The sequence below is a fragment of the Solea senegalensis genome, linkage group LG6, assembly GCF_019176455.1.
Source record: "Solea senegalensis isolate Sse05_10M linkage group LG6, IFAPA_SoseM_1, whole genome shotgun sequence".
NCBI classification, from domain to species: domain Eukaryota; kingdom Metazoa; phylum Chordata; class Actinopteri; order Pleuronectiformes; family Soleidae; genus Solea; species Solea senegalensis.
Window position 1 is genome coordinate 17,862,332 of NC_058026.1, and position 12,670 is coordinate 17,875,001.

The following is a 12,670-nucleotide window of genomic DNA, read 5'->3' on the forward strand; positions in this document are numbered from 1 at the left end:
AACTGTGAAATTTTTGTCACATTTTTACGACATACTAAACTGGGACATTTTTGTCACATTTTGGATGACATATTAAACTATCACATTTTTGGATGACATACTAAACTGTCATTCTGGTCAAATTTTGGACAACATACTAAACTATGACATTTTTGTCACATTTACGACGACATATTAAACTATGAATTTTTTTTCACATTTTGGACGACATACTAAACTATGACATTTTCTTCACATTTTGGACGAAATACTAAACTATGACATTTTTTCCACATTTTGGACGAAATACTAAACTATGACATTTTTGTCACATTTTGGACGACATACTAAACTATGAAATTTTTTCATTTTGACAAATACTAACTATGACTAAACATTTTGGACGACATACTAAACTATGACATTTTTGTCACATTTTGACGACATATTAAACTATGACATGTTTTTCACATTTTTGACAACATACTAAACTATTACATTTTTGTCACATTTTTGACGAAATACTAAACTATGACATTTTTGTCACATTTTGGACGACATACTAAACTGTGACATTTTGGACGACATACTAAACTATGACATTTTTGTCACATTTTTGACGATATATATTAAACTATGACATTTTTTTCATATTTTGGACGACATACTAAACTATGAATTTTCTAGTAAGTCTTACAGAAAAATAGTCCATGTTGAGGTTGTCAGTGCCGAGGGGAGGTTGGTAAGAGCAGTCTGTGCTTATTTATATAAGAAATGGTAAAACCCTCTAAAATTCCTTAGCATTAGGTGACAGAGGAATGTGTTCCCTCCTTATTCATTCTACTTTCTGGCAGCTGTTTACCTTTCAGCCTCGTCTGTATTGAACAAGAGAAACAGTGTGACACCACATGACAACCAGCATCTCCCGTTTCCAACTTCTTAAATCTGAATCTTTTCATTGTTATTTATCAGTCATTCTCACTTAATTATATTTTGGTTCATATGTATATATATTTCTTGAAAATGTCTGGTTTCCCTATTCAAAGGATAACTTTAGGTGTTACAGTCTGTAATAGCAGTCTGTGACATTTCTGCAACTCACAGAATGTTAAAAATAGTCAGGAATGTTATATAATGCACACATTTGCTGTCCTCATGTTTTACATTTTTTAAAGCGAGTAAGCTAGTTTGTCAAAGTGTGTCCCCACATAAAAAGTTTGGGGAACACTGTCATATACCATGGTAAATGAAAAGTCTGTAGATTTTGGCTGATGGTTTGACAATTGGGCTAGAAAATACAATTTGTGGTTCTTTTTTATGGAAAATCAATATCAGACTGGCATCTTTCCAAACAGAGTATTTTTATGTACACTGGTGTGATGTACCCGTAGGCTGCTTTGGTGCATCTTACTGGTGGATACATAGTTACAGCGCATCTGCAAAAAGGTGACTTTTTTTATGTTTTACCAGCCACCACTGCAGAACCACTCCAAAATGTAATCCAAAACACACACAAACACACAAAAGATGTCTTTTGGCACTTTTATGAAATTGCAGTTGTTCCCACTCCCATTTAACAGTCATGTTCCAGTGAATGTTCAGTGACCTTTTCAGTCCCAAACATAATGTAGAGGTAAATCAACCCTGCAATAGCAGAGCTGGCTGGTGGTTGTGTACAAATGTATTATGTGAGTGCTTCTAGTGTGTCTGCACCAGAAAAAAAAAAAAGGATTAGCGTGATGCTGTGGCTCTGACACTGGACTATAAGCATTCAATTTGCTGATTTAGAGAAAAATGACTGTAAATCCTTGCTGTAGCTGCTAAAATCTGATACTTCAGCTGTTTGTGACACTGGTGTTGTCACATTTTTATCCTTCTCTACTCCTCCTGTCTCTACTTTTTTCATAAATATGTTGTATGTTTAGATGTTATTTCATTGAGGTTGTTTCTTTTCTTTCAACTTTTCAAATTTTTTCTCCAGTCATTTCTAGAGACTTTTTGTCTGTACAATACAGACATTGCATGTAAACCATGTACTGTATGTGCAAGTGTATTTGTCCAAGCATAACTGAACTGTTGTGAAAAAAAAAGAAGCTTATTCTCCCTCGGTTTGTCTCCTCTCCAGACACATGGATGCCCGGAAAACAACCAAACAGAGGGTGACAGTGAAATGATGGTGCAAAACCTCATTCAACCTCAATGAACCAGTGTGGATGAGTGAACAGCATTTCTAGGAAGGAGCAGCTCCCAGAAGAATAAAACTAAATCTCCTTCCTCTGAGTCAGACAGAGGGAGAGTGAAGAGGTTGGTGAAGGACAACAAGAGATAAAGCACTGCCTGCAGTGTTCAGGGATTTGTTTATGGAATTGTTTGACTCCATAACAAAACCACTTCAGCGGTATGTATGTGTACATGTTTATTTTAAAGCCACTTAATGGTGAGTTCTGCAGTGAGCTGCACATGCTGCATCCTAAGACTCCCAAGAGAGGAAGCATTTCCATAGTTATGCAGTTTAATAGATGGTTCAGGGTAAGGAGCTCTTTGTAAAGTGCAAGTGCACATGTTTGCACAAGCACATGTTTATACACAAACAAAACCAGTGTGATTTGGATGAGCTGGAAAAAAAAAGGCTTCTCTTGTTAAAGATGAAAAGACAGAGGGCAGAGAGAGACACAGAGGGTCAGGGAGATTGGAAAATGCAATCCTGCTCTGATTATGACAAAGCGATAAGTCTAATTTTCTGCCCCAGTTGCCGTGGCAGCCAGGAGCAGCTGCCGCGGCAGGGTAGCATTCGCTCTGCTATCCCGCTCCTGCAGTCTCTGAGCCGGTCGATTATCAATGATATGGAAAAGCAAAGAAGATCCCTAGGCCCCAAGAGGAGGGTGAAGCAGTGTTTGAGAGAAACTATGAGAGTGAGGACATGTTGGCTTCATCAGTGCACCAGCTCATGCCTAAAGGCATGGGGGACAGAAATGGACGATCACACACATGCACAAAATTGTTCTTGTTCTTTAGATGGTCATTATATTGACTGACATGAATTCCCTGTGGATTTCTACTAACATTAACCATATGAAATCCATAGTGCAGTCATTTAGTAATTGGAAGCTTCCAAGTTCAATCTCCAGCTCCTCCAGAAAACAGGTCAATGTGTGTTTTTGCAAGACAATGATAGTCTTATTGCTGCTGCCCTCTAAGTGTGTGAATGTGTGCATGAATGACACACATTGTAAAGCGCTTTGAGTGGTCGATAGAACATTTAATGGTTGATGCAGCATTTAATCTTCTTTTACGACATTGATGGCAGATATTTCAAGGAGGCCCATCTAAATGTCATGCAGGTGATCTTAATTTCAGCGATGGTCATGTGAGGAGTAGAAGTACTGTGCATTGACTCCAAATAAAAACCATAAATGGACATGGCGTCATGGATGAAACCGTATACATTCACCTTCAGTGTGTGCAGAAGTGTATGAATGGCTCGCTCAGTCACTGTGGCTCTGATCAGCCCTCCATCTGACCTCGTAGTTTCATTGTGCAATTTCTGTTATACAATGACAATACAGACCCATTCCTTCCTTTCGTTGGTGTTGACTTCCATTATCTTGTTAAAATTGTAAGATTTTGCTGAAAAGCTGCCAGTGAAAAATAAATACAACCTTTCACTTTTTCCGCAAAATATTTTACGTTTATCTGATTCTTATTCTGATAAGCCAAGCAAGGAATAAGCTTTTTTTGCAAACGCCAGAGACTTGTTTATGACTTGTTTTATTGACGTCAAATGATGTGCCTTTTATTGTGTGCATAAACTAAAAGAATTAGGAGTTAATGGTTTGATTAGCCAACAACTTTATGGTCAATGTTCCTATTTCTTACAATAGAACACCATGATCTACCTTGTGGGTACAGGTTTCTCTCGGTCCCTTCAAAGTAATACATTGAAATACCTACTTGAAAATCATCACTTTCATTATATGTGTCATATTACGCCTGTAACATGAGCTCTGATGTGTGCAGACACACTTAGAGCTGAATTGACATTGTGTCTGTCAAACATTGTTGTCTGGAGACAGATAAAGACCTGCCAGTGAAATACACATTCAGCACAAGAACATGCAAATGAATTGCACACACAGAAAGACACACACACACACACTCAGCAAACGGAGGAAAGTCAACATTAAGTAAATCCGAGCCTGTCATTTCCACTCTGCTTCCCTGCCTCTTCTCTACTAAAGTTGTCACAAAAATATTCTGAAAGAGAGACACGGATCTGACTCAGTGCGACTCACTGTCTGCACTTGTGAATGCAGCATACCACACTCACACCCACATACTCTCTCTCTCACACACACACACATACACACATACATGGATGAACAGACTTCCTGCTCTCCACTAAAATTGTCAAAAAAAATGTTCTAGACTGAGAATTTAAGGTATAACTCAACCAGACTCCTTCCCCCTTCCTTATGTTACTCTGTATATCTGCTTGCGGCATCACATACACACACATGCATTATTGGGACTCTCATTGACTTTATTACCTTGACCCTTACCCTAAACCTTAACCTAACCCTAACCTGACCTAAACCCAATTATAATCCTAAAACCAAGTCTTAACCCTCCAAAAGCCACTGAGAACCAGCCAAAAATGTCCTCACAAAATCTACATGTCCTCAGGCACATTTCGTTCTCACACACAACCTACATACACATACACAAAAACATGTCCAAGTTTTGTTGTCACTGAGACTCACAGACTTTCAGAACAATGTCAACCTCTTACAGTCACACACACACACATACACACACAGCGAGAGGAGAGAGAGAGAGAGAGTCCTGTAATCTGCTGTATAATACCACTGCCTCTGTATCCTGGGGGTATAGTTATGGCGTCTATCAAAGAATAATGATTCACCCTGCCTGCTTCAATATGGAATATTTTTACTCTAATACACATAAATACACACAGGGAGAGATAGACTACACTCACTGGTATCGCTGTTTGCACATGTTAAAAAAAAAAGAAAATAGTGCTTTGGTCCGTAAAGATTCTCACTTGTGTTTAATCATGAAAATGTGTCACTGGGTTTCTTACGTACTTGCTACAAGTGCACAGTAGTCTGCCAGTGTATCAACCACTCTGATGTCTCCCACTGTGGGAATTCAAAGAACTATGTGGTGTTAACAATCTTTGTTACAATAAGCTAACAGATGTGTTATGAGAAACATATCTGGGGCGGAGAAGCCCTTGGTCTGTGTACGAGTCTCAGCAAAGACGATGACTAAGATAAAAAAAAGATAATGCAAGAGAACACTTGTCATTTCGCGGCTTCACTGTGAGTGCGAGACATGCTCTGAAGTATAAAGCAGGAGGGAGATGATACTCAGTGTGTTATGAGGCAAATATTTCTCTTGCTGCCCACTCCTGCTCTCTGAAGAGCTCTTAAAGTGGCGTCTTTGATGAGATTTCTGATGAGGGGCTCATTAAAGATCCATTATGATGTCACAATGCTCGTGGAGCCGTTGTGCCACCACAGTATAGGCAATGAGGTGTCCTGTGGCAGATCATACTGTACGTCACATGACTTCCTTCAAATGACCTTTTGGTTTCAGAGCTATCAAGCCACCTGAGAGAGAGAGGGAGAGAGAGAGAGAGAGAGAGAGAGAGAGAGAGAGGGAGAGAGCACTTAAATAAATGAGTTGCATGGGTGACCGCCGGTATACTGATGTCCCCCAAGCCTCTGTCTGTTTATTTTGAAGCAAATGTTTAGGAATTTGTGCATGAACACAACAATGCTGCTTATTCATTGTCCATGGTTATGCCAATTTCTTCATCGTTAACACAAAATCAATAAACACTTACATAAATGTGCTTTTTCCTCTTTAGAACCAGCTGTTCACAATCTAAATGAATAATGATATTAATACAGCAAGAGATTACAACCATGTCTTCTTATCTGACACAGCAAGAAAGCCACTGCCTTTACCACAATAATGAATTATTCCTTTAAAACTACATAAATAAAAGCTGGTTCTAAAGAGGAACAAGCACATTCATATTACAAAACAGCCTCACATCTTCCCATGACTCCAAGCTTCACTTAAGTCTTGTCCGGATTTGTTTTCTAATCACATCAAATTATTTTTTATCTAAAGCTATCTTGTAATGGAACCCTGCTCCATTTTCACTTGAAATTATTACACCCATTGAGATAAAACACAATTGATGTCGTCAGCCAGTAGTCAGTCGTGGCTCAGTCCACACAGAATTCAAAGAAAACTTCACAGACTTGTGGTTTAACAAAAGAACCCCCTCCAGACGTTGTATCAATATCCATCCAGATTTCATCACAAGTGGACAGCTTTAAAATGGATCCGAAAGCACCAAATTATGTGCTGAATGCGTCCTCAGATTTGGTCACATTCAGCGTTGGTCGAGGACACGTGTGGACATTCTTTTACACGTGTGAACACAACCAGGATGCATTAATGACTGCCGATTTCCGTTTCTCAGTGGAAAATAGTTTTCTCTCTCTACCTGTCACAGGAGCAAACAAACACAGTGAAAACAGACACATCGAGTATATAGTCACAGCTGGCTAAACAGGAGATCCTGGGTTCATATCCGGGCAGTGCCTCCATGTAGCTCAGTTGAGAGAGATGGTGCACCAAGTGCCACATGACCAGGATTCAGTTATTTGCTGCAAGTCTGTAGTGACCTGTGTGTGCTGCCCACTGCTCCTGCTGCAATGAGGATACAGAAGTGAAAAAATTCAATATTGCTGATTGACGTGTGTGCAAATATAAGACGACACCACAGAACAGTGAGATCCGATCACAATGTGACACGACTTTGTCATCACTAACAAGTTGAAATGTTAAAGCAGTTCTGCTTGATTTCAAGGCTCTCAAATCATGAATAACTAAAATCCATGTTCCTTTAATTTCCAAGCATCTAATCTGACTATAATGCTGAATTTGGCAGTGCTACATTATAAGGATTGTTCCTTGTACTTTTTTGTAGAGTACATGTGCAGGAACACACGTGTATATTTCCCTAACTGATCCAACAATAACATTGTCAGTGCTGGACTGTGATGTACAGGGAAAACAAACTCATCTCTTAACTCTACAGATTTGCTTCAATCTCATAGGTTAGATGGTGAAAACAAGCAACTTCAAATGTATAAAGGGCACGTAGTTCTGCCTGTGGGAACCAAGGACATGGACAAAAACATGTCTTTGATCCAAGGCCTGGCATGCCAAAAGGTTTTACCTCAAGAGTTCTGAATATTTGATGACCAAGAAAATATATCAAAACCATGAATAGAGAAGTAGTTGGAGTCAGCGTGCTGACAGCAAAGACAAGGCTACCTTAGAAAAAAGAAAAAGAGGCAACAGAATAGATCTTACTAGCTCGATAAGTGTATAAGTCAATCTGATAAATCATTGTGACGTAACGAGGGAAAATACATAAACAGAAGATGGCATTTAAACAACATTTCCACTATAATTTAACGAGAAAGTAGACTAATTGATTAGTAGTTGAACATATCTGATTGATTGATAAAAGGAGAAAAACAACAGTGTGAGATGCTTATGCTTTTGAATAGTTGACAGTGATTTTGTTGCTTATTGTAAAAGTCAGAAACATGCAAACCCAACTGCAACTGCGACTTGTTTTTAGTTGTGTTCATTGAGTTTGAGGCTGCATTCACAAATGATCACCTCACAAAGTCATTTATGGTGATGCATAAGCAACATTACCATTCATTTAATGGTGTTTGCAGGCCAACACAATGAACTACAAAACAATAAAATGTTCCACAGAACTTAGTTGGCGATAATTGTCTGTGGTAACACTATTATCATCCGTTTTTTCACAATAAAGTCATTGATCCTTTCATTCAATTATTTCTTGTCTAATGCTTTATCCTCCACATGATGATCACAGGCTATCATTTGATCCATTGCTTAAAAAATATTGATTGTAATAGCTTTAAACAAGCCTAAAATAAGACTTATATAATATCGGATTGTGTTTCTTGTATGTGTGTGTGTATGTCATGGAGATATTAAAACATTGTTGGGATACAAAGATAAATATAAATAATATTTTTGCAGTGAAATCACAATTCTAATCCTGGAATACACAATGTTTTTATCTCCCTCCCACTGTTGTGTCTGAAGTGTGCCTGCGAGAGTTTAACATCGAACTTTAAATCTTATGATATCCTGCCTCCACCACCAGGCATCAAAGGAAACACCTCTGTGCTGCGGTGGACTGCATTTCTGTCTTTCTTCTCTTCCTCTCCACCTCTTCCTCCTCCAGTATCCCACCAGCAAACCAATCTCTCAAAAAAGGAAAGACTGCAACGCCCCCAGAGGGACAGGAACGAGGTTAGGTAAGGATTTCCACACATGGCAACACTTCTTTAAAGTTGTTGGATAAAGTTTGGGCACACGTTGAACAATTGTGTGTATTTTTATCTCAGGATCTTGTGTGTGTTAATGTGTGTATATTAAATGCTGTTATATCTTAAATTCAGCTGATGTTTAAACGCTTTCAGCATATTTGAGCTCAATATAGAACTGATCCTGGTTAACGGTTATATGAGTCTGTGCACTCTCCCTTCAAGTATCTTAGCTTCATATAACAATGGTAATAAAAATAATAAGTAATACATTTAAACATCTTTTATTATATGTCCAAAATGGGACATTTTACTCAACCATCAACCCTGTAATTCATTTTCGACGATGAAAATGATTTCTTATATGTCCTCAACAAAAATTTCTCCAAATAGAATTCCTCAGCCTTGTCAGCCTAAATAAAATAAAAAAAGTAATTATATGTATAATATTACACCAGCCTCACTGAACAAAACACAAGGTTGCTTTTCATCATCTATTTTCACAACTGGGCTTTTCATAAAGTCATATGACATGATTTAATATGCTAGTGTGACATAGAGAGGCAATTTTCTAGTGGGACTCAGATGTAAATTCATATTACACATGGTAATATTTCCTATTAGTCTTGAGCTCTGTTCTCTTTTGGAAATCCTCGGGAAAAAAAAAAAAAATCATGAATCATTTCATACAAAGCAATTCCAATGCTGCTTGACATCCCAATTTCATTTGACCTCCGTTACTAAGAGCCTCCTATTGAATATGGCAAATCATAGTATAATATTATGCTGCTCCATTAATGGTTTTCATTTCTCAATTTTTCATCTGCCTTTAACCATAGAGTTAAAATGAATTAAATCAAAATTGCACGCATATACATACAAATTGGAAAATCAATGCGACAGAGCACATTAAACCTCTCTGTGTTTTATAAAGCATGGATTATTGAGACGTCCTGGCTGGATGGCTGAATATGGACGTCGCACAGTCCAAAAAATAGCCGGATTTTGTTCAACACATTGTTCCTCACAAGAAAATCAATTACTGAGACCATAAAGTTCTAACGGCTCATAAAAGTTGTTCATAAAAGTCAACACAAGATAAGATATATAAGATGATGTACCAGATGTTATCGCCCAAGGAAGAAATGATTACATTTTGGTGTTTCAGGCATCGATCTGGATTCAGGATTTTTTTTAAAAAACGTCTCAGCCTTGCAAGGTAGGGGAGCATTGAGCTCTCTGAGTGCTTTTTTTTGTAAACAACTACAATAGAAGCTTATTGGACATGAGTGGAGAGTAGTTATGGTTGGCCCACCCACTCTGGGACTGTTTTTCTCAAAACCAGGATATTGGACGAGCTAGACGCAAGTTTGCCAAACCAATCACTAAACTCCAACTGAAGCATTGAAAACCATCCATCCATTTTCGACTGCTTTATCCTCCACATGAGGGCCGTGGGGGGTGCTGTGCCAATCTCAGCTGACATAGGGCGATAAGCGGGGTACACCCTGGACAGATTGCCAGTCCATCAAGGGGACACAGAGGAGACGAACAACCATTCACTCTCATATTCACACCTATGGTCTATTTAGAGTGTTCAATTTACCTAATCCTCATATTGCATGTTTTTGGACTGTGGGAGGAAGCCGGAGAACCTGGAGAAAACCCACACACACACACACGGGGAGAACATGCAGAAAGGCCCTTGTTCCGATTGGGTCACAAACCCGAGTCGTCTTGTTGCAAAGGCAAGAGTGCTAACCACTACACCAACCCTGCATAGTCCCCATTACTGGCATATTATATAAAAAATATTTTTGTTAAGGAATACTCTTCTTTTGTGTAATGAACTTCATATTCATTTTTCCACAAAACAATGCATCTTGGTATAGCCAATAGAATAGTGACAGCAAGACTGACCTACAGTTTGCATGTCACCATTGCACTACACAGTTTTAACATCAGCCAAACAGTTGTCTATTCATATATTTATATTGCGATTGAATGCATTTCTGTTATTTTACTGTTTGTCTTGCTGACAGAACAGTGCAAACAAACTGTGTGTCTCCTTGGCCATGATCCCGACTCTTACAGATGAGCTGAGAGTTTATGACACAGAAAGAAAACATCTTGTGTCAGTTTTGACAATACAAATTCACACAACACAATCAAATAGACACAATATGCTGAAAGTAGCACAAACAAACACAAAAACAAGTTTTCAATGGGCAGAAAATGTTAGGAGGACACACTTGGTTCTCAATGCTTGGTTAAGAACGGGAGTTCATTTGTTTGTGTTGTCAAAATATGTAGATGCTTTTTTTTATTTGCGTTGTGTGTGTATTTTGCACGTTTTCTTAGGTTGCAGCTGTATACTGCTGTATGTGTGTGTGAGAGAGAAATAGAGAGATTAACATTACTTTATGTGCATTGAAGATACACATCAACCCAACCTATACACTGCAGCACATCCACACACCCACACACATACACACATACACACACACCCACACACACAGTATATTTTCTCTGTTTCACATTCAGGGTATGATGCCAATGCGTGAAACAGTGAATTAATTATTCATATCAGTAATAATGATTAAAACATTATCCCCTGTTGTCTGAACACTGCCTGCTGTCTGCACAAAACATGTCATTGACTTCGCCACACGTCTCTGTCGCTACCCACTGATGCTGCTCAGCAGTTAAAGGTGAACACACTGTACTCTAGTGTTATTCTTGACATTTCCAGAAGACGTTTTTTGAATGTTCACCGTTCAGCCTTGTTCTTTCTGACTCTCACACTCATACATGAGTATGAGTATGTTTTTTTTATTATTTAAATGTGCTGTTTGTATAAATGCGCAAACTTAAATGAAGCTTCTCATCTCCTCTGTGACTCTATGAGTCATGAAACACATTTTGCATATGAAATATATGTTTATTATGTTATTGTTAAGATGTGACAGCTGCTCTATTTAGGTGCAAACTATTGTGATAAACAACCACAGCTGCAGCTTTTTGGTGAGTTAACTAACTGAACAATTATTAAGTGTTGTAACGTTTGGCTTATGGTGTTTGAGGATTTTGTTTCTTTGTTGATGGTGTTATTATTATTCTGCCTCTACTTCATCTTCATGAACAGAAAAAAATGTAACATCATTTACACGCTGCATCCTACATCTGAAAACAGCTCCGTCAAGCAATACTATCTGATGGCGACTATAGCTCAGTGGTAGAGTGGGTCGTCAATTTGAAGGTTGTGGGAATTCCCGGCTCCGCTAGTCTACATGGCGAAGAGCTGTGCCGGCAGCGCATGAAAGTGTGGGTGTGAATGGGTGAATGGCAAAACTGTAGTCAACTGTCATCAAGACTAGAAAAGCACTATACTGTATAAATACAGGCCATGTACCTGACTGTACAGTGGTGGGTGGAGTTTATCCCGTCAAACTGGGTTTTTGGAGCAGTATACTTAGCCATTTTGCTTTACCAGCACAAAATGTACTTGTTTGTAGCACATAAATGTCACCAGGCAACACGGCCACACTGAGAAACACAGAGAGAGTCACGTGGAGCTGAGTGGCTTAATTGGCACTGCGTAAACTTATTTTTTACATTGGTTTGAACGTATTTGTTCATATGTAAAAGTCATGCACTGCAGTTTTAAGTTAAGTGTGTTTATTTTGGTTCATAGAGACATTCTGTCATCTGTCTCTCCATTATCCATGTTCACTCTGTTGTCTTCACCGCACACACACACAGATAAGGTCACACACTTACAGATACTTATCCTGCCACACAGGTTGCAATGGATCCTGAGGCTTGAAGCGCTCACTTGGGTTACTGAAACAATGTCGAATTGAGCCTTTGAAGGCTAATTCAGCCTGTAACAGATGATATCGCTAACACGTTTCAGGTCAACAGAATATCAATCAGGGGAAGCTCCTTAACTTGGGTGTATTATTCTGTGTATGTCCACAGGGCATCAGTTAGCTGGGTAATGTGACATGTTGTCCAGCTCAGTGTGCACAGTTCTGTTGTAGACGAGCCTTCATGTCCCTGTTAGCTCTGTCCCTGATCTCTAGTTCTGCTGCTGCATCAGAGAGGTCTCTTCAGCCTCTGGGCTACAGCCATGCATTTCATGCTCTGATGGCACCATAACTTATCATAGAAGAGATTATCCAGTGAGTCAAACTGCTCTCTGATCTCTTCCGTGTGTGTGTGTGCGTGTGTGTGTGCAGTCATGTCTCCCATGAATTTGTTTCGCACAC